A 21,943-nucleotide genomic window follows, 5' to 3' on the forward strand; every position below is an offset into this window, starting at 1 on the left:
CGCATGTGACGCGCCCCTGGGCCTGTGTCGCGCTGCGGTGCGCACGCGGGAGCTTACCCGGAGCCGGATCCGTGGAGGGTTGTAGTCTCGTGGCGGTGACCCGGTCCGTGCCCAGGGAGTCAAACTGGACGGCAGTCTACTAGTAGTAAATAGTTGATGACTACGCCACCCGTTGAGTGCAGCCAGGGAGCTGCTGCTGCGGGGCAGACCGCTGAGGCCGATGGTAGGATTATGCAGCGTGATAGTATAACCCCCAACGGGAGGGGTATGGTCTCAGGGCAGCCGACGTGGATGATGGGGGTAGCAGGAACCACTCAGAGACGGTACGGTGTAGTTCAGGGTCTTTACTGGTAACAACGATAGACCCTCCCGGAGTACTTGCTAGCGAACGGGGCCTGGTCAGTCCTTGAGCAGATGGGATCTCCCCTGGCCAGGCGTAGTTGTAGGCCTCCCAAACTGACTGTACTCTTCTGGCTACCTTGCTAGAAGCTGATGTAAGTAGCCCACGTCCCTGAGTGTACCGTGTGGTGCTCACCCGTATGGCCGGTGACTCGGGGCCTTCTAATGGCTTCCGCTCCACGATGGCGGTGCTGGTCCCACGCGTGTGACCGTGCCTTCGGGCTTCTGGGCCAGAGGACCTGAAATCCCCTGCCTGACGGATTCTGCTGCTGGGTAGGAGTTAGTCCCCACAGCCTCGGACTCCGGGTCCGGTTAGAAATCTTCTCAGTCAGGGCGAGCTCTTCAGCTGCCAGCCCCTGACTCCTTGTAACTCTGCTGTTTCCTATGCTGCTTCTTGTCTCTACTCCACTTGTCTGACTCACCCTGCCTCAGCCCCGGGTTTATACAGGGGAAGTTCTTCCCCTCCCAAGACTGGGCAGGAGGTGTGGCATGCACAGGATCCCTGACCAAAGGACCTCCCACCTGCTCTCAGACATAACATTACATTACTGTGGAAAACCAGACCCCTGGGGTGCCACATTCCCCCCTAGTGAAATTTAGTACTCCGGGACTAAACATATTTTAGAAAAAACATAACAAGATATAACAACAATAATAGTACAATAAGAAGAAACACATAAAGGTGGTCACGGCATGTCCGTAACCGGGTGTAGTCTTTGAAGAAAGCAAGGTGTCCATTTCACCAAAACAGGGAGACGTAACCAGGTAGGGGTTTGTCCTGCCCCGAGTCCTTAACAGTCTTTAGTCCATCCTGGGTTACGCTCCAACTATGTACAAGGATTCCCGGTAAATCCACCAAGGATTCCTAAAAATAACTAGAAACACAAAATTATACACAAGCAACAAGACACAGAAAAACATAAATAAAACCATTTATACACTTTAAATTCTCCAGCGTGCGGGTAACTGGCCTCTAGTGGCCCGAGTGGACCTACGGAGCTGACTGTCTGGCCCTGAACTACAGGGTGTAGGAGCTGTCAAGGGTAAACTGGGCAGCTGTCTACCGGCTCTTTGTCTCACTAGGGGTACGGCAGGCTCACTATAAGCAGAGGGTTGATTCTCCTGTTCTGCTTGTGTGGAGTCTTCTGCCTCCTGGACCGGCTGTTCTTCCAGCTCTACCCGTTGCTCCGTAGGTTCTTGGGATGATGGTTGGAGGAAGGTGAGTACGGGTACCACAACTGCACCATTGACTTGAGTCCAAGACTGAGGGAAGTCCCCGAGCACGGTACTAACCATATCTTCCCTTTCTTCCACGGGTCGATGGTCTTCTTGTTCCTCTTCAGGGTTCCTCAGTTGTTCGGGACACTTCTTCAGGTGGTCCCGGGATACAATGGCTGTGGTTTCCCCTCCGTCTTTACTGATGGTACAGACCTTCGGGTTCTCGTGGCTTGAGGGCAGTACGGTGTACGGGTCCTTCTCCCACTGGTCGTCCAACTTGTGGAGCCGTCTCTTCCTCTTCAAGACCTGCTCTCCGGGTACCAGGGGAACAGCGGGAGCATACTGGTTGTAAGTTTTCTCTTGTCTTTCCCTAGCCTGACAGAGACTTCGCTCCACGCTCTCCTGTACTCTCCGGTACTGCTGCTGCCTCTCTGTGTCCCAGTCTGTTTCTGGTGAAGTGTCCTCGGGGGTCAGGACTCCCATTTCCAGGTCAACAGGTAACTTACCAGGTCTTGCCCTCATTAGGTAAGCCGGGGTACAGTTGGTGGAACCTACCGGGATGTGGTTGTATAGGTCCACCAGATCGGGCAACTTTTCAGGCCACAGACTGCGTTCTTCCAGGGGCAACGTTTTTAGAAGATCCATTACCACCTGGTTCATTTTTTCACAAAGTCCATTAGTCTGCGGATGGTAGGGTGTCGTCCTTATCTTCCGGCAGCCATACAGATTGCAGAATTCCTGAAAGACCTCCGCTTCAAAGGCAGGTCCCTGGTCCGTCAGCACTTGGTCCGGGTACCCGTGTGGACGGCAGAAGTGCTGCTGGAAGGCTCTAGCTGCTGTTTGAGCCGTTACGTCCTTGACGGGGACGACAACCAAGAACCGGGAGTAATGATCCACGATGGTTAACGCGTAGACGTAGCCACTTCTGCTTGGGGTCAGTTTTACATGATCCAAGGCTACCAGTTCCAACGGTTGCCGGGTGACGATGGACTGCAGGGGAGTCTTCTGGCTGGCTCGGTCCTTCCTTCTCAGGTTGCACGGGCCACAATCTCTGCACCACTTCTCGATGGTTCCCCTCATGCCTACCCAGTGGAACCGCTCGCGCAGCAGGAACTCCAGCTTTTTCCACCCAAAGTGTCCAGCTCCGTCGTGGTATGCCTCCATCACCATGGCTGCGTCTCTTCGTGGCACCACTACTTGCCAGAGTAATTCATGCGTCCGGGAGTTAACCATTCTGCGGCACAACTTCCCTTTGTAAAGGAACAGTCGACTCTTCTCTGCCCATAGTTGTTTGGCTTCCTCCGGAGCGTCTGGTTCAAGGCGAGCCTCCGGCCGAGTCAGCATCTCCTTCACCAGTCGGACGGCAGGGTCGCTGTCTTGCGTTTCCGCCCAGTTGTAGTGGGGTAAGGGGTTCAACGTAGCAGCCTGCTTACTCCTTACCCGGTGGGAATACTGAATAGTCCCATGACGGTGGAACGCAGGGAGTTCAACTTCTTCCAGTCCCTCCGGATCTTCTCCTCCGTCCGGCAGGTTGGGCATCCTGGACAGGGCGTCCGCGTTGGTATTGGAGCGTCCTGCCCGGTATTTAATTGTGAACTCGTAGTTGGACAGACGGGCCATCCACCTCTGCTCCAGGGCACCGAGTCTTGCCGTGTCCAGGTGTGTCAGCGGGTTGTTATCCGTGTACACGGTGAACCGGGAAGAAGCGAGGTAATGCTTAAAGCGCTCAGTGATTGCCCATACTACGGCCAGGAACTCTAACTTAAATGAGCTGTAATTCTCGGGGTTCCTTTCGGTGGGTCGCAGTTTTCGGCTGGCGTAGGCGATTACTCGTTCCTTCCCCTGCTGGATCTGGGACAGTACGGCTCCTAGCCCGATGTTACTGGCGTCGGTGTAGAGGATAAAGGGCTGGCTATAATCCGGGTACGCCAGGATTTCGTCCCCCGTGAGGGCCATCTTCAGCTGGCGGAAGGACTCTTCTTCCAGCTCTTCCCATTTGAAGGGCGGCTTCTGGTTCTTGGCCTTCCGGGACTGGCCTATCAGGAGGTCCTGCATAGGTGCTGCCTTTTTGGTGAAACCGGGAATAAACCTTCGGTAGTAGCCTACCAACCCGAGGAACTGCCGCACTTCTTTTACGCTGGAGGGGCTTGGCCATTCCTTAATTGCGGTGATTTTATCAGGGTCGGGAGCCACTCCGTCAGCGCTCACTACGTGTCCCAGGTACTGCACCTTTGGTTTCAGGAGGTGACACTTGAAGGGTTTCACCTTTAGGCCGTAACTCGCCAGAGCCTCGAACACTTCCGCCAGGTGTTTCAGGTGGTCCTCATACGTCTTGGAATATACGATGACATCGTCCAGGTACAACAGGACCGTCTCGAAGTTTCTGTGGCCCAGACAACACTCCATTAGGCGTTGGAAGGTTCCTGGTGCGTTGCAGAGTCCGAACGGCATGCAGGTGAACTCGCTAAGTCCCATCGGGGTGGTGAATGCGGTCTTCTCCCGGTCCGCCTCTGCTACAGGAACCTGCCAGTACCCGCTAGTGAGATCCAAGGTAGAGAAGAAGTTAGCAGATCTTAATGCAGCCAATGACTCCTCTATCCTTGGTAAGGGGTACGCATCCTTGTGTGTGATACGGTTGATTTTCCAGTAATCTACACACATCCTCATGGTGTTGTCTTTCTTTTTGACTAAAACTAATGGGGCTGCCCAGGGGCTACAACTATCCCGGATTACCCCAGCCTCCTTCATGTCTCTAAGCATCCCCTTGGCGTGTTGGTAATGTGCAGGGGGTACGGGTCGATACCTCTCTTTTATGGGAGGATGATCTCCCGTGGGGATGCGATGTTCTACCCCCTTGACTCGCCCGAAGTCTAACGGGTGTTCACTAAACACTCTCTCATACTCTTGAACCACCCGATAGACTCCTTGTTTCTGATGTGAGGGAGTGGAGTCAGTACCCAGATGTAGTTGCTGACACCAGTCCTCCATGTCTTTCTTAGAGCCGTTACCTTCCTCCGGGTGAGATGGAGGCAAGGGTTCCACAGATTGTATAGAATTTTGATTAGTGATATATAATTTGGCTAGCGTGGCATACCGGGGCAGGTACACTTCCCTCTCCCCGATATTTATTATGCGAACGGGCACCCTCCCATGGCGTACATTGACGACCCCCCGTGCTGTCAAAATGGTGGGCCTACTGTCTGAGTAAACTGGTTCTACCATTGCCTGGTAATCTCTACCTCTCAGACCAATAGCTGCCCGGCACCAAATCATCATTTCACTTTTTGGGGGCATGGCAATAGGAAAAGGGTCACACATTCTTACGCTACCAATCTCACCGCCGGAGAGTTCCACTTGTTGCCGTTGCATCAGTGCCCGGATCTCTTTCTGGAGCACCCGCTGCTCGCCGGAGCTGGCATTCTTGGCAACCTGCTGTAAAAGGAAAATCACCTCTGCAAGACAATTTTCAATTACATTAGTTCCTAGAGTTATTTTTGGGTGACTCTCATGTTTATCAATATCTACAATGATCAGTCCCTGTGCGGCCAGTTCGACTCTACCAATTTTGATGGTCACCTCTTTAAATCCGATCTGTGGCACGGGCTGACCATTGCTGGCGATGATACTCAAGTCGTCGTCGGGGTAGCGGGTAATATCCGAGTCATTCCAGTACTGCTTGAAGAGCACGTACGGGATGGTGGTGACCTGTGACCCGGTGTCCAGTAGGGCACTCATGGGAATGCCATCCAGTACCACAGGCAAGACTGGACGTCCTCCCACATATCTGTCGCGCCAGTTCGATGGGCCTGGTGATCTTTTTCCTGGGGGTTGGCCCTCTACCCCAGGTTGTGCCCGTTTAAAGAACAGTACCTTGCCATATGTCCGGGTTGATTGCAGCGGCGGCAGATGGGTCGTCCGTCCTCACTGTATCGGTCACTGGGTCTTCCTCTGGCCGGTGGGGTCCTCCTTGGTCGACGCCACGGGATGTCCTCCGGTCCGGATGCCAGCTGGATCTTCCCTGGGGTGGAAACCTGTAAAGACTGCACAGTTCGGGTTAGCGCAGCAACGCTCTTAGCTAGCTCTTGGACCTGATGGTGTAGGTCTGGAGCCGGGTCATTGTCCAAAGCCTGCGCATCAGCTCCCACAGGCCCTGCTGACAAGGGCGCCGCCTCCTGGTAGTAAGTGGTAGTGGGGCGTCTGTGGGTCACAACGCCACCTGGTGCCGGTTCTCGGAGCACCCGGATGGCTCTGTCCTTGAACTGTGCAAAGTCCAGATGGGGATCCTGTAAGGCCATTGCCCGCAACTGGGTTCGGTGGGCATTGCAATATAAACCCTCTATAAATTGTTCAGTCAACAGCCTGTCCTCGTTTCCCACCCCATCAGGGTCGGTCTGCTTTATGGCCCTCAGGGCCTCTTGTAGGTTTAGTGCATAGTCCCTTATACTCTCATGCGCTCGCTGCTTGCACCCGTAGAATCTAAGCTTAATCTCGGCTGAGGTGCGGGTATCAAAGGTGTCCTTCAGCCGGGTTAGTATCCCTGCGACAGTCTTCCTCCCAGGTGGCCAGGATTTTACTTCCCTTTTGGCTGCCCCTGTTAGTTGGGCCACCAGGATGCTCACTTTTTGCTCTTCTGTGAGGGGGTACACCTGGAAGAGGCTATCCAGCTTTTCTCTAAAGTCATGCAGGGTATGTGACTCCCCTGAGTACTGGGGTAGCCAAGCTGCTCCCGGGATATAGGGCATGGTGAAGGGCATAACTGCAGCAGCGGTAGCGCTGGCGGGGGTTGAGGCAGTGAAGCTCTCCTCCGTATCCGACATCTTCCTCCCCCCTAGTGGACCGTGGCCTACCTTGCGATGATCCTCTTCCGTAGGCCGCGGCTCCGCAGTGGATCGTCAGGGTTGAGGACCTTCCGTCGCGCTCCTGTGACGTCGGCGTCTGCTGGGCTCCTTCCAGGACCTTACGCAACGTCCGGACGTGAGGCGGGGCTTCAGTTCTCGCGCGCTTTCGGAGTCCACGCCCCTCTTCTTCCCGCGCGGCGTCCTCAAGATGGCGTCCAATGGCGGGAAAACTCCACGGATGGCGGGAAGAAGGTCGAAGATGGCGCCGGATGGCGGGAAAACTTCGCGGATGGCGGGAAGAAGGTAGAAGATGGCGCCGGATGGTGGGAAACCTCCACGGATAGCGGGAATCTTCACCACTGGTAAGTTTGAACAGTCTTTGCTTTTCAGGCACGCAGTACCCGGTGGTTGCGGGCACGAAATCCTGCCGACTACGCCAAAGTTGACGCGCCCCTGGGCCTGTGTCGCGCTGCGGTGCGCACGCGGGAGCTTACCCGGAGCCGGATCCGTGGAGGGTTGTAGTCTCGTGGCGGTGACCCGGTCCGTGCCCAGGGAGTCAAACTGGACGGCAGTCTACTAGTAGTAAATAGTTGATGACTACGCCACCCGTTGAGTGCAGCCAGGGAGCTGCTGCTGCGGGGCAGACCGCTGAGGCCGATGGTAGGATTATGCAGCGTGATAGTATAACCCCCAACGGGAGAGGTATGGTCTCAGGGCAGCCGACGTGGATGATGGGGGTAGCAGGAACCACTCAGAGACGGTACGGTGTAGTTCAGGGTCTTTACTGGTAACAACGATAGACCCTCCCGGAGTACTTGCTAGCGAACGGGGCCTGGTCAGTCCTTGAGCAGATGGGATCTCCCCTGGCCAGGCGTAGTTGTAGGCCTCCCAAACTGACTGTACTCTTCTGGCTACCTTGCTAGAAGCTGATGTAAGTAGCCCACGTCCCTGAGTGTACCGTGTGGTGCTCACCCGTATGGCCGGTGACTCGGGGCCTTCTAATGGCTTCCGCTCCACGATGGCGGTGCTGGTCCCACGCGTGTGACCGTGCCTTCGGGCTTCTGGGCCAGAGGACCTGAAATCCCCTGCCTGACGGATTCTGCTGCTGGGTAGGAGTTAGTCCCCACAGCCTCGGACTCCGGGTCCGGTTAGAAATCTTCTCAGTCAGGGCGAGCTCTTCAGCTGCCAGCCCCTGACTCCTTGTAACTCTGCTGTTTCCTATGCTGCTTCTTGTCTCTACTCCACTTGTCTGACTCACCCTGCCTCAGCCCCGGGTTTATACAGGGGAAGTTCTTCCCCTCCCAAGACTGGGCAGGAGGTGTGGCATGCACAGGATCCCTGACCAAAGGACCTCCCACCTGCTCTCAGACATAACATTACATTACTGTGGAAAACCAGACCCCTGGGGTGCCACACATGCCGATACAGTTGCGCTAGCGTAGCTCCAGGTGGGCCCCCTCAGAGCTCAGAGACCGGGGCCACCGCCCCCTCTACCCCCCCCCCCCCCCATAGCTACGCTATTGCCATAGCACATTGCAGGCGGTATGTAACTGGATCACATACATTTTAATGCAATATAGCATTTCTGGAACACACCACATATATCAGCAATCAGGGTTAAGATTTTGTTTTTAAGCTTCTAGGGTATGTGCACTCTTTGAGTTGGTCAAAAACATGGAGTTTCTTCTTTGGGAAGTTTTTGGAGACATTTTTCATTTTCTGAAGTGTTTCCTAAAGCAGCTTTGAATAATTTTTGAATAGTGATGATCGAGCACTAAAATGCTCGAGTGCTCAGTACTCGAATCGAACAGGTTGGACGCTTGGACGGAATCGACTTGAGAGTACAGAGTATAATGGAAGTCAAAAGGAAATTCAAGCATTTTTATGGAAGACCCTAACAGGAGGGCTGGGGAGGCAGGAAAATCACTGAAATAGATGGAAACAGCACAGGGAAGATGCTTGGACGCATCTGACTCCCAGGTCGCTGCTAGGAACAATGTTGTCAGAGTATTACTCTACTTTTACGGACTGACAATAAAACATACAAAACCGAAGATAAAATGAATCTTACAGGAAAAAATGGTAGGAAACATTCTTTCTTGTATAATGACTTGTATATAAAGCAAAATTAAAAAGAGAAAAAAAAAATGCCTCCTCCACCCCTTAACCCCTTTACCCCCGAGGGTGGTTTGCACGTTAATAACAGGGCCAATTTTTACAATTCTGACCACTGTCACATTATGAGGTAATTACTCTGGAACGCTTCAACGGATCCCCCTGATTCTGAGATTGTTTTTTTCGTGACATATTGTACTTCATGATAGTGGTAAAATTTCTTCGATATCACTGGCATTTATTTGTGAAAAACATGGAAATTTGGCGAAATTTTGAAAATTTAGCAATTTTCAAAATTTGAATTTTTATGCCCTTAAATCAGAGAGATATGTCACACAAAATAGTTAATAAATAACATTTCTCACATGTCTACTTTATATCAGCACAATTTTGGAACCAAGATTTTTTTTTATTAGGGAGCTATAAGGGTTAAAAGATGACCAGCGATTTCTCATTTTTCCAACAAAATTTACAAAACCATTTTTTTAGGGACCACATCACATTTGAAGTCACTTTGAGGGGTCTTTATGACAGAAAATACCCAAAAGTGACACCATTCTAAAAACTGCACCCCTCAAGGTGCTCAAAACCACATTCAAGAACTTTATTAACCCTTCAGGTGCTTCACAGGAATTTTTGGAATATGGAAGAAATAAATTAACATTTAACTTTTTTCACAAAAAAGTTACTTTAGACCCAATTTTTTTTATTTTCACAGAGGTAACAGGAAAAAATGGACCCCAAAATGTATTTTGCAATTTCCCCTTAGCAAGCAGATACCCCATACGTGGGGAAAAACCACTGTTAGGGCGCACGAAAGAGCTCGGAAGAGAAGGAGCGCCATTTGACTTTTTGAATGTAAAATTTGCTTGAATAATTAGCAGACGCCATGTTGAGTTTGGAGAGCCCCTGATGTGCCTAAACAGTGGAAACCCCCCACAAGTGACACCATTTTGGAAACTAGACCCCTCAGGGAACTTATCTAGATGTGTGGTGAGCACCTTGAACCCCCAGGTGCTTCACAGAAGTTTAGAACATTGAGCCCTAAAAATAAAATTTTTACATTTTTGCTACAAAAATGTTTTTCAGCCTCCAAGTTTGCATTTTCATGAGGGTAACAGGAGAAACTGCACCATGCAATTTTTCTTGAGCAAGCAGATACCCCATATGTGGGGGAAAACCACTGTTTGGGCGCACGGCAGTGTTCGGAAGGGAAGCTGCACCATTTGACTTTTTGAATGTAAAATTTACTTTAATACTTAGCGGATGTGCCCCTGATGTGCTTAAACAGTGTAAAAACTCCACAAGTGATACCATTTTGGAAACTAGACCCCTCAGGGTACTTATCTAGATGTGTGGTGAGCACCCTGAGCCCCCAAGAGCTTGCAGAAGTTTATAACATGGAGCTGTGAAAATAAAAAAATCAAACTTTTTCCACAAAAATAATGTTTTAGCCCCATTTTTTTTATTTTCACAAATGTAAAAGGAGAAAATGGACCCCAAAAACTGTTGTGCAATTTCTCCTGAGTACGCCAATACCCCATATGTGGGGAAAATACAGTGTTTGGGCGCACGGCAGAGTTCAAAAAGGAACGAGCACTGTGTGACTTTTTGAACGCAAAATTGGCTGGAATTGAGAGCGGATGCCATGTCATGTTTGGAGAGCCCCTGATGTGTCTAAACAGTGGAAACCCCCCCACAAGTGACCCCATTTTGGAAACTACACCCCTCAAGGATTTTATCAAGGGGTATAGTGAACATTTAGAATCCAGAGGTACGACACAGAATTTGATAGCATTAGATCATCATATTGAATAAGTTGTCATTAGTCTTAAGCGCAAGTGCTCGTTACTTGAGTATGCATCAGGTACTCGGGTATGCACGATGTATCGTGTGTGCTCGAGTTACATGCTCGAGTCCCCGTCCGCATGTTTCATGGTTATTAGACACCCAAAAAAAACATGCGGGGATCGCTCGTGCATGGCAGGCAATCCCCGCGAGGTTTTTTTGGCCATGAAGCATATGGCGCAGAGACTGGAGCATGTCACTTGAGCACCCGCAATACTCAGTGTATACCTGAGCACCCGATGCAAACTCAAGTAGCGAGCACTAGCGCTCAACACTAGTCACCATATTGTCATCTTTTTTTTTCTTTTTACTTTTGAAAAAAATCCCTAGCCCAACTCTAACCCTACCCTAACCCTAACACAACCCTAACCCTAGCACAACCCTAGAGTTTATTTTTTACGCCGTTCCTCGTGCGGTATAAGTGATTAGAAGACTTTATACTTTGGGTCGGTGCGATTACAGCGATACCAGAATCATATAGGGTTTTTATGATTGACAGCTGTCACACACTAAAAGACGCATTTTTTTGCATCGCCATATTTTGAGAGCTATAATTTTTCCATATTTTGGCCGACAGAGTCATATGACGGCTTGTTTTTTGTGGGATGACTTGACGTTTTTATTGGTGCCATTTTCAGGCACTTGACATTTTTTGATCGCTTTCTATTCCTATTTTTGGGAGGCAGAATAAACAAAAACCAGCAATTCCAGAATTTTTTATGTTTTTTTTTTATGCTGTTCCGCGTGTAGTAAAATTGATAAGGCAGCGTTATTCTTTGTGTCAGTACGTTTATAGCGGTACCACATTTATATAGTTTTTCTATGTTTTGGCGCTTTTACACAATAAAAGCTATTTTATAGAAAAAAATATTTTTTTCCATCGCTTTATTCTGAGAGCTATAACTTTTTCATTTTTCGGCTGATGGAGCTGTATGGCGGATTGTTTTTTGCAGGACAAGATGATGTTTTCAGCGGTACAATTTTTATTTATATTTGTTTTTTTGATCGTGTGTTATTTCATTTTTTGTTTGGCAGTATGATGATAAAGCATTGTTTTTTTGCTTCGGTTTTTTTTTTTTTTTTTTTACCGTGTTCACTAAAGGGGTTAACTAGTGGAACAATTTTATAGGTCAAGTCGTTCCGGACGCGGCGATACCAAATATGTGTACTTTTATTGTTTTTTTTTCATAATAATATTTATTGATTATATTTTTATTTTTAGTGGATTATTTTTTTTATTTTATTTTTTATATTTTTACAATTTTTTTTTTTCTTTTCATTTTTTAACACTTTTTGGAGTTTTATTTTGTGTCCCACTCTGGGACTTTCACTTTTTTTATTCAGATCGCCCTTATAGCACAGGAATGCAGCACCATTCCTGTGCTATACAGGCTGTCAGTGCTGTACAGTGAGAAGATCGTTTGGTCATGTACTGCGCATGACCAAAGAATCTTCCTGCTGTCTGGTGACCCGGATGTTGTCATGACGACATCAGGTCGTCATGGCAACATCCGGGAACCCACGGCAGACAGCGCTGGAGGCCGGAAGAGGAGGTGAGTATCCCGATCACCTTCCCTTGCCACTGCAATGCTGTGATCGAGTTCGATCGCAGCATTGAGGGGGTTAATGTGCTGGGAGTGGTGCGGGACCGCTCCCAGCACATAGTCACAGCTGACACCCGGTACTATCAGCTGACACCCGGTGGCGATTGTCTCGCACCGCTTGTGTGCGGGCGCGATTGCCATATGACCTAATAGTATATCATTGGTCCAATCGGCCCAGGTCACCAAGAAGTACTATTAGGTCTCACGTCAGAAAGGGGTTAATAGCCGGGCCATCTCTCATCATATCGCCCCCCCCCCGCCTATGACTATGACGCGCCCCCTGGGCCAGTGCTGTTTGGGGATTACCCGGAGCCGGATCTGATGGGGGTTGTAGTCTCCGAGTGGCGGCGACCCGGTCCGTGCCCAGGGTGTCAAACTCAGTGTGTGGCAGTCTTTACAGATGTTATTAGTTGTTCTTAGTGTCGACTACGCCACCCGTTGATTTGCGGTCAAAAGGCCGCCGCTGCAGAAGGGTCCGCTGAGGCTGGTGGTATGTATGCAGCTGTGGTAGTATAACCCCCAACGGGAGGGGTATAGCCTCAGGGGGTCAGATGTAGAGGATGGTGGTTGTGAAGGTGCAGGATGATCAAGCAAGAAGACTCAGAGTCGGGCTGTGCAGTTCAGGGGTTTTTACTTACGGGTGTTCTTATGGTCACTCTGGCCTGAAGCGACCACCCGAGCCGTGCTGCGTCCACCAGGTCCTGGACTCGGCCAACCCCCAAGCAATTCTGGAGCGTGGTCCTGAGCTCCTTTCTGACTGTCCTTTCTACTGGCCGTTCCCACCAGGGATCCACTTATGTCCGGCTCCCTCGGGTCTCTTGTTGGTCAAGCCTCCTCTGGGCTCCCTGACCCTATGCTTGGTATGCCTTTCTAGTGGATTTGGTGAGGGTCGTGGCAGATCCTGCCCACGACCTCCGGTTCCTGGCTAAGGTGTGCTTTTCTCTCTGCCAGCTTGGGATCCGGTACCCTGGGTGCCAACCCTTCACCCTGCTGTTTGTATTCTGGGGTCTTGGGGTTCCTTCTTCTTCTCTCTGGGTCCTTCTGACTCCTCTCTCTCTCTGAGACTTGGCCTTGGAGCTGGACCCAGCCGGAACCACAACTCCCTGTCAGCCCTTCTGGCTGAGCTTCTCTGCTCTGCTCCTCAGGCTAAACTCTGACAGACTGACCCTGTTCTAAGATGGTGCCCACCTTATATACTCCCTCTATGTGTGAGCTCAGGTGACCAGCACCCAATGAGCTCCTAGCCTTACCCAGACTGCTCCCCCTATCTGCCCCTACACTACTGGGATGTTCCACCCCCCTCCCACTCCAGCCAGGGACAGACACTGTCGTACCTGCACATATACTGGTGGGAGTACCGTCGGTCTGTCCCCCGGAAATGGGATGTATGTAGTGTATGCAGCTATCTGAGCTCAGTCCCACACTCCATCCTTACCCGGGAGTGGAATACCACACCTCTGGCTTGAGGTGTAATACCCCTGTAGCAGCCGAGTCCTCAGGGTGCTACATTCCCCCCTGGTAAATCATAGCACGTCCTCGGGCTGTAAGAGAATAAAACATCCATAAACATACAATTTTTTTTTTTTTTCATAACAACATAAACATATAAAACATTATATATATATTTCGGCAGCATAAAACTTTTTCATAATAAACATTCTTGTAAACTTTCTTGTTCCTCCGGCCACGGTGCAACTTGTGACTGGGTAAAGTGCAACAGTCTCTTCAAGAAAAAACAGTTTCCTATAAAACCGGTAGGGGGCGCCTTAAAAAGCGCAACTATATACAAGGGGAAATATGGCCGCTCTCAGTCCTCGGCCAGGTATTAGGAAAGGAATGACCGCTCTCAGTCCTCGGTCAGTGGGAATAGGGACACACGGGTTTCAGTTCAATTTGCTGGTCCCAACGGGGACTATATTTTAACTAGCAGCAGTAACAGTTCTTATACCCTGACGGGTAACTATGTACAGTCTCTTTACCGTACTTTAATGACGGCGTACTCCTGCTCCTCCTTCAGACCCGTCCGGGTCCTCTTGCTCCTCTTCACACCGTAGCTCCTCCTCCGTCAGCCGGTGTACATGGAGGGCGTAGGGTCCTTTGGCACACTTGTGCCGGGTGAACGTGACCTCGTCCCCTACATATAGGTCACGACCTCTGTGTCCCTCCGGCAGATGGGACTCCACGTCTCTTCTGGTCACAAAGACGTCGCCGGGGGTGTGGTGATCTCTTATGAAGCCCCACCCGTGCTGCATTTGGAATTTAATCACAGTCCCGGTGGCACGGGGACCATGAGCTGCACGGGGGTTCCTCCTGGTCCTGCTCTTCTGCCCTGCGCTCTGTTCCTGCAGCCGCTGCTCACGGACCCGCCTCTCTCTCCGTTCTTGCTCGAAGACTGCCAACTGCTGGCGGCAGCACTCCACACGCTCCGCTGCGGCTGCCCGAGTTTCCTGAGTGAACCCCATGAGGTCTCCTCCGGTGGGGTCCCACTCGAACTGCGCTTCTTCCAGCGGGAGCGGGGTCCTCTTAACGGGCTTCGGAGCCGGAATCAGGGGCTCGCACAGGGGCCTTGCTTTTTGGAGTTCCAGTTGGTAGTACTCCGGTGGCCATATAAAGGGCTGCCCATCCGGGCAAGTGTGCTGGGCAAACAAGTCTTCACCCAGGTGCGGCACTCTAGATGTTGAGGGCGCGGTGGTGGAAGCGGCGCCCGGGTTCGCCAGGCCTTGCGACCAGGCCTGGGGTACCCTGAACGTAAAGGGCACCGTGAAGACGGCGGCGCCCGGGGTTACTTGGCCCAGCGACCAGGCCGGTGGCTCAGTGGAGGTAGAGGGCGCTGTTGGTACTGCGGCGCCCGGGGGTACTGGACCTTGCGACCAGGCCGGTGGTGTTTCCTGCTTTGCCGCGCTCAGGGTTGAGGCGCGTGACGTCACAGGGGTCGCGGCCGCGGCTTCTGCTTGAGGCCTTGTCTGGAGCGGTGACGATGCAGCGACGGGCACGGCAGGGGGAATTTCGGGCTCTGCGACGGGGAGCTGGGGCAGGCACGCGGTTTCTCGGCTCGGGGTAGTGACGTCCCCTTTACCTGCCTCCATCTGTTCAGCTCCCTCTTCAGCGCCGTCTCCGGCCTTCACTCCTCCTGCACCATCCTCAGAGGCGGTCTGTCTCCTCGTCTCGGGTGACGTGCTTCGCTGGCGGGTTCCAGCCTGCTGGGCCATCTCTCTGCTCCATGCGGCCAGTACGTCCCGCTGCACTCGGGCCATCCTCTGAGCCAAGCCCTCCAGTGCGGTCTGTGCACGCTCCCGGTCTCTGGGGAGCTGCGCCAGGATCTCCACCAGGCCTTCTGGGGTTGTCGCTTGCAACAGGCTCCTGACCACTGGGTCGGTGCTGCCTGCCTCTCCCTCCATCTCCGGGTACGGCTCCTCCAGACTCCTCTCCAGACTTCTTGTCTCCGGGTGCGCTCTCTCCAGACTCCTCCAAGCTGCTCCCATCTTCTCTCTTTTGTTCTGTGTCCGCCCCCATTGAAGGTGGTCCCGGGGCAACTTTGTGATTGTCAGTTCCAGGGGCAGTTCTCTCACGCTGATGGACATCTCTAGCATCACAGTCTCCGTTGGTGGGGGCGGTTTCCGCTTTTGGCACCATTCCTTGACCTGGCCCATGATGGGAGGTGACCTCTTGCCACCCTCTGGCACGCCCATAATGGCGTCCGCTCTTCCAAGGCGGGAAATCTTCTGGAAATGGCGGGAATCGTCTCCCAGTGGCGGGAAACTCCGTGGATGGCGGGAAAAAGCTGCAGATGGAGGGCAACCGGCGGGAAACGATCCGTGATGGCGTCCCATGGCGGGGACCCTCTGGAACCGGCGGGAGACTTCTTCTTGAGGTAAATTTGAACTTTTCTTCAGGCATGCAGTACCCGGTGGTTGCGGGCATGAAATCCTGCCGACTACGCCAAAGTTGACGCGCCCCCTGGGCCAGTGCTGTTTGGGGATTACCCGGAGCCGGATCTGATGGGGGTTGTAGTCTCCGAGTGGCGGCGACCCGGTCCGTGCCCAGGGTGTCAAACTCAGTGTGTGGCAGTCTTTACAGATGTTATTAGTTGTTCTTAGTGTCGACTACGCCACCCGTTGATTTGCGGTCAAAAGGCCGCCGCTGCAGAAGGGTCCGCTGAGGCTGGTGGTATGTATGCAGCTGTGGTAGTATAACCCCCAATGGGAGGGGTATAGCCTCAGGGGGTCAGATGTAGAGGATGGTGGTTGTGAAGGTGCAGGATGATCAAGCAAGAAGACTCAGAGTCGGGCTGTGCAGTTCAGGGGTTTTTACTTACGGGTGTTCTTATGGTCACTCTGGCCTGAAGCGACCACCCGAGCCGTGCTGCGTCCACCAGGTCCTGGACTCGGCCAACCCCCAAGCAATTCTGGAGCGTGGTCCTGAGCTCCTTTCTGACTGTCCTTTCTACTGGCCGTTCCCACCAGGGATCCACTTATGTCCGGCTCCCTCGGGTCTCTTGTTGGTCAAGCCTCCTCTGGGCTCCCTGACCCTATGCTTGGTATGCCTTTCTAGTGGATTTGGTGAGGGTCGTGGCAGATCCTGCCCACGACCTCCGGTTCCTGGCTAAGGTGTGCTTTTCTCTCTGCCAGCTTGGGATCCGGTACCCTGGGTGCCAACCCTTCACCCTGCTGTTTGTATTCTGGGGTCTTGGGGTTCCTTCTTCTTCTCTCTGGGTCCTTCTGACTCCTCTCTCTCTCTGAGACTTGGCCTTGGAGCTGGACCCAGCCGGAACCACAACTCCCTGTCAGCCCTTCTGGCTGAGCTTCTCTGCTCTGCTCCTCAGGCTAAACTCTGACAGACTGACCCTGTTCTAAGATGGTGCCCACCTTATATACTCCCTCTATGTGTGAGCTCAGGTGACCAGCACCCAATGAGCTCCTAGCCTTACCCAGACTGCTCCCCCTATCTGCCCCTACACTACTGGGATGTTCCACCCCCCTCCCACTCCAGCCAGGGACAGACACTGTCGTACCTGCACATATACTGGTGGGAGTACCGTCGGTCTGTCCCCCGGAAATGGGATGTATGTAGTGTATGCAGCTATCTGAGCTCAGTCCCACACTCCATCCTTACCCGGGAGTGGAATACCACACCTCTGGCTTGAGGTGTAATACCCCTGTAGCAGCCGAGTCCTCAGGGTGCTACAACTACAGTAGACAGAGCCGCCATCAGGGCATTACTGCCCTTACTGTTGTATGGGGTCTGGTGAACAGCAGTAAAGAGCAGGGGCCCGGGAGAGCTAATGATGAATTGAGATTTGGGGTAGAAAGAGCTAATAATGAATTGAGAGTGGGGGTGGGGAGAGCACATGATGAACTGGGAGTGTGGGTGGGGAGAGCTAATGATGAATTTGAAGTGGGGGGGGTGGAAAGAGCAAATGACAAAGTGGGGGGGAGCAAATAATGATTTGAGGGTGGGGGTGGGAAGAGCAAATGATGACTTGATGGTGGAGGTGGAGAGTAAATGATGATGAAGTGAGGATGGGAGACAGAGAGGACATGACAAAATGAATAGGGACGGAGGGGGCATGAAAATATAACGAATCAGGAGAATGGGGGCTTTGAGGATGATGAAGTGTGACTGGTAATGAATTGGGGGAAAGAGTACAGGTTCTAATTATTTATATATTTATTAGGTAGGGAAAATGGCTTTTTACAGTTAGTGGGGTCACAGTCGTGGATTACAATTTATATATGGAATGGTGTGTTGTATTAATAACTAATAATATATTAACGGTGGGTGCACGTCTGTATTCATCTGTGTAGTGTAGAAGTTGGGGAATGTGCTCTAGATATCTGTGTATTATTTTATGCAAAGATGAGTTCTGGCTGGAAGAAGTGATGGCGGTCTGTGGTGGATGAAGGAGAAAAGCGAAGATGAAGGACTTCAACTAGAGTGTGCTATCTGTACACTGAGACTATACACTGTATATTATGTACAGAGCTTCTGTGTATAATGTCACTGGTGATCACTGTATTACCTGTACACTGACACTACATACAGAGCTCCTGTGCATAATATCACTGATGATCCCTGCATTATCTGTACACTGACATTGTATACAGAGCCCCTGTGTATAATTTCACTGGTGATCACTGTATTACCTGCACACAGACACTATATACTGTATACTATGCACAGAGCTCCTGTGAATAATGGCACTTATGGTAATATTAGTATTGTGTTTTTTTATTAACGATCAGTATTGTAGCATTCCTTTACTATGTAGTGGCAATATGTGGTCTGGTCACGGTGTGGAGGTATTTGTTCCTTTTATGTGGTATTATTTAGTCACTGTGGTGGTAACATGTGGTCTAGTCTTTATTCCTTGTATGTGGTATTATTCGGTCACTATGTGGTGGCAATATGTGGTCTGGTCATGGTATGTCAGTATTTGTTCCTTGTATGTGGTATTATTTGGTCACTATGTGGTGGTAATATGTGGTCCGGCAATGGTGTGATGGTATTTGTCCCTTGTATGTGATATTATTGGTCATTTTAAATGACTATTCTAGCTGCAAATGTCTTGTTTTTATTGCAATATCTACATAGGTGTATAGAGGCCCATTTCCAACAACCACCACTCCAGTGTTTTAATGGTACATTGTGTTTGCTAACTGTGTAAGAAGGCTAATGGATGTTTAGAAAACCCTAGAAAACCGTTGCTCAAGTATGTTAGCCCAGCTGAAAACGATTTGGCTGATTTGAGAAGCTATAAAATTGACCTTCCTTTGAGCTAGTTGAGAATCTGGAGCATTACATTTGTTTGTTCTATGAAACTCTCAAAATGGCCAGAAAAAGAGAACTTTCATGTGAAACTCGACAGTCTTTTCTTGTTCTTAGAATTGAAGGCTGTTCCATGTGAGAAATTGCCAAGAAACTGAAGATTTCCTACAACGGTGTGTACTACTCCCTTCAGAGGAGAGCACAAACAGGCTCTAACCAGAGTAGAAAGAGAAGTGGGAGACCCCACTGCACAACTGAGCAACAAGACAAGTACATTACAGTCTCTAGTTTGAGAAACCGACGCCTCACAGCTCCTCAACTGGCAGCTTCATTAAATAGTACACGCAAAACGCCAGTGTTAACGTTTACAGTGAAGAGGCGACTCCGGGATGCTCGCCTTCAGGGCAAAGTGGCAAAGAAAAAGCCATATCTGAGACTGGCTAATAAAAGGAAAAGATTAATATGGGTAAAAGAACACAGACATTGGACAGAGGAAGATTGTTTTATGGACAGACGAATCAAAGTTTGAGGTGTTTGGATCACACAGAAGAACATTTGTGAGACGCAGAACAACTGAAAAGATGCTGGAAGAGTGCCTGACGCTGTCTGTCAAGCATGGTGCAGGTAATGTGATGGTCTGGGGTTGCTTTGGTGCTGGTAAAGTGGGAGATTTGTACAAGGTAAATGGGATTTTGAATAAGGAAGGCTATCACTCCATTTTGCAATGCCATGGCATACTCTGTGGACAGCACTTGATTGGAGCCAATTTCATCCTACAACAGGACAATCAACCAAAGCACACCTCCAAGTAATGCATGAACTATTTAGGGAAGAAGCAGGCAGCTGGTATTCTATCTGTAATGGAGTGGCCAGCGCAGTCACCAGATCTCAACCCCATTGAGCTGTTGTGGGAGCAGCTTGACCGTATGGTACGCAAAAAGTGCCCATCAAGCCAATCCAACTTGTGGGAGGAGCTTCAGGAAGCATGGGGTGAAATTTCTCAAGATTACCTCAGCAAATTAACAGCTAGAATGCCAAAGGTCAGCAATACTGTAATTGGTGCAAAGGGAGCATTCTTTCACGAAAGCCATGTTTGAAGGAGAAAATTATTCTTTCTAATAAAAATCATTATTTCTAACCTTGTCAATGTCTGGACTATATTTTCTAATCATTTTACAACTAATTTGATAAATAAAAGTATGAGTTTTCATGGAAAACACAAAATTGTCTGGGTGACCCCAACTTTTGAACGATAGTGTACGTGCTGTAAAAATTATGAAGGAGGGCTTCATACACACACTGGAAAAATTAAGAGTGAGGGTTGCATGATGACCCTCTGAAAATTATGAGCTCAAATTGTTATGATCTGCAACAAGTACTAAGGAAAGATAGGGGAAGGCTGTCCCTACAGTAAGACTAAGCTGAATCCCTACGATGTAGCGGGCTGCCTGTTCCTAGTGAACAGACCCGCCTTTGTCCTCGGTTAGTCTGAACGAAGACCTATAGCATAAGGGGGGGGGGGGTCCCTAAAAGAAGTAAGGACTGGGACAAAAATGGGACACCTCCTAAACAGAGAAGTTGTTGCAGAACACAAAAAGACAAACTGGCAGAAAGGTACTAGAGGTCCCAGAAGGACCCAGCGAGCTGACAGAGAAAGGCACTGAAGCACCTGGCTAGAGAAACAGTCAAACACTGAAGTCCAGCACAGCCAAAAGGGCGGAGCTGGAATATAAAGGCAGATGGTCACGTGACCGCAAAACACTAGATGGAAAAAAACAAACAGGAGGGTTCTAACAGTACCCCCTCTTTTAAGAGGATCCTCTGGATCCTCCAGACCCAGGCCTATCCGGAGACCTCTTGTGAAAAGCTTTAACAAGCCTAGGAGCAGAGACATCATCCGTCCTTACCCAGGAGTTGTCTTCGGGACCGAAGCCCTTCCAGGAGACAAAATGCTGTAATCTCCCTCCATGCCATCTAGAATTCAAGATACGAGAAATTTCATATTCGCCGTCTTCCACCACAGGAGGAACTGTGACAGTGGCATCCCTATCTGACACATCAGTCTTTTTCAACAAGGAAACATGAAACACAGGATTAATCTTCCAGGAAGTAGGGACATCCAACCTAACAGCAGACGGGTTAACAACCTGAAGCACTTTAAATGAACCACAAACTTAGGACCCAGTTTTTTAGAAGGAATCCTCAACCGCAGGTTCTTTGAGGACAACCAAACCATGTCACCCACAGTAAAGAAAACCTCCTTGCGTTTCCTGTCAAAATACTTCTTGGACTTCTTGTTAGCCTCTTGAAGGTTGCAAGGTACATTAGTCCAAACTCTCTCCAAATCACCGGAAAAATTCTCCTCCTCCGGCACCACCGACCCCAATTTGGAGAACGAACCAAAAGAAGGATGTCTCCCAGTACAACAAAAAAAAAGAGAACACCCAGCAGAGGAGGATGCATGATTGTTAAGAGAAAATTCCGCGAGAGGCAGAAACTCAGACCACACCTCTTGATTGTCCGCCACAAAGCAACGCAAAAACTGTTCTACATCCTGGTTCTTTCTTTCAGTCTGTCCATTAGACTCAGGATGATACCCAGATGAAAATGACAAATGGACTCCCAACCTGTCACAAAAAGCACGCCAAAAGCGAGCCACAAACTGAGGTCCTCTATCAGAAACAATATCCGTGGGAACGCCATGAAGCTTGACAATCTACTTAACAAACGCGAGTGTCTTGGCGCAGGGCAACTTAATGAATGGAACCAAATGACACATCTTACTAAAACGGTCCACGACCACCCAGATGAGAGTAAAACCCTCAGACACAGGAAGATCAGTAATAAAATCCATTGTGAGATGCGTTCAAGGCGCACTAGAAACCTCCAGAGGGCAAAGCAACCCCGCAGCAGGAGTATGTGAAGCCTTTGACCTAGCACACACAGTACATTGATGCACCCACTTGATGACTTCTTTCTGACAACCAGGCCACCAAAAACTGCGACTGATAAGTCTCTTAGTCTCAGAAATTCCTGGATGACCTGCCAACCGAGACTCATGACACTCCACAAACAAATCTCTCCTAAAGGTTCTAGGCACGAACAACCTCCCATGGGGAGTGTTCGATGGAGCATCATCTTGAGCTTTCAGAATCC

The sequence above is a fragment of the Phyllobates terribilis genome, unplaced genomic scaffold (genome assembly GCF_046119375.1).
Source record: "Phyllobates terribilis strain yellow unplaced genomic scaffold, ASM4611937v1 Scaffold_3__8_contigs__length_932513732, whole genome shotgun sequence".
NCBI lineage: Eukaryota > Metazoa > Chordata > Amphibia > Anura > Dendrobatidae > Phyllobates > Phyllobates terribilis.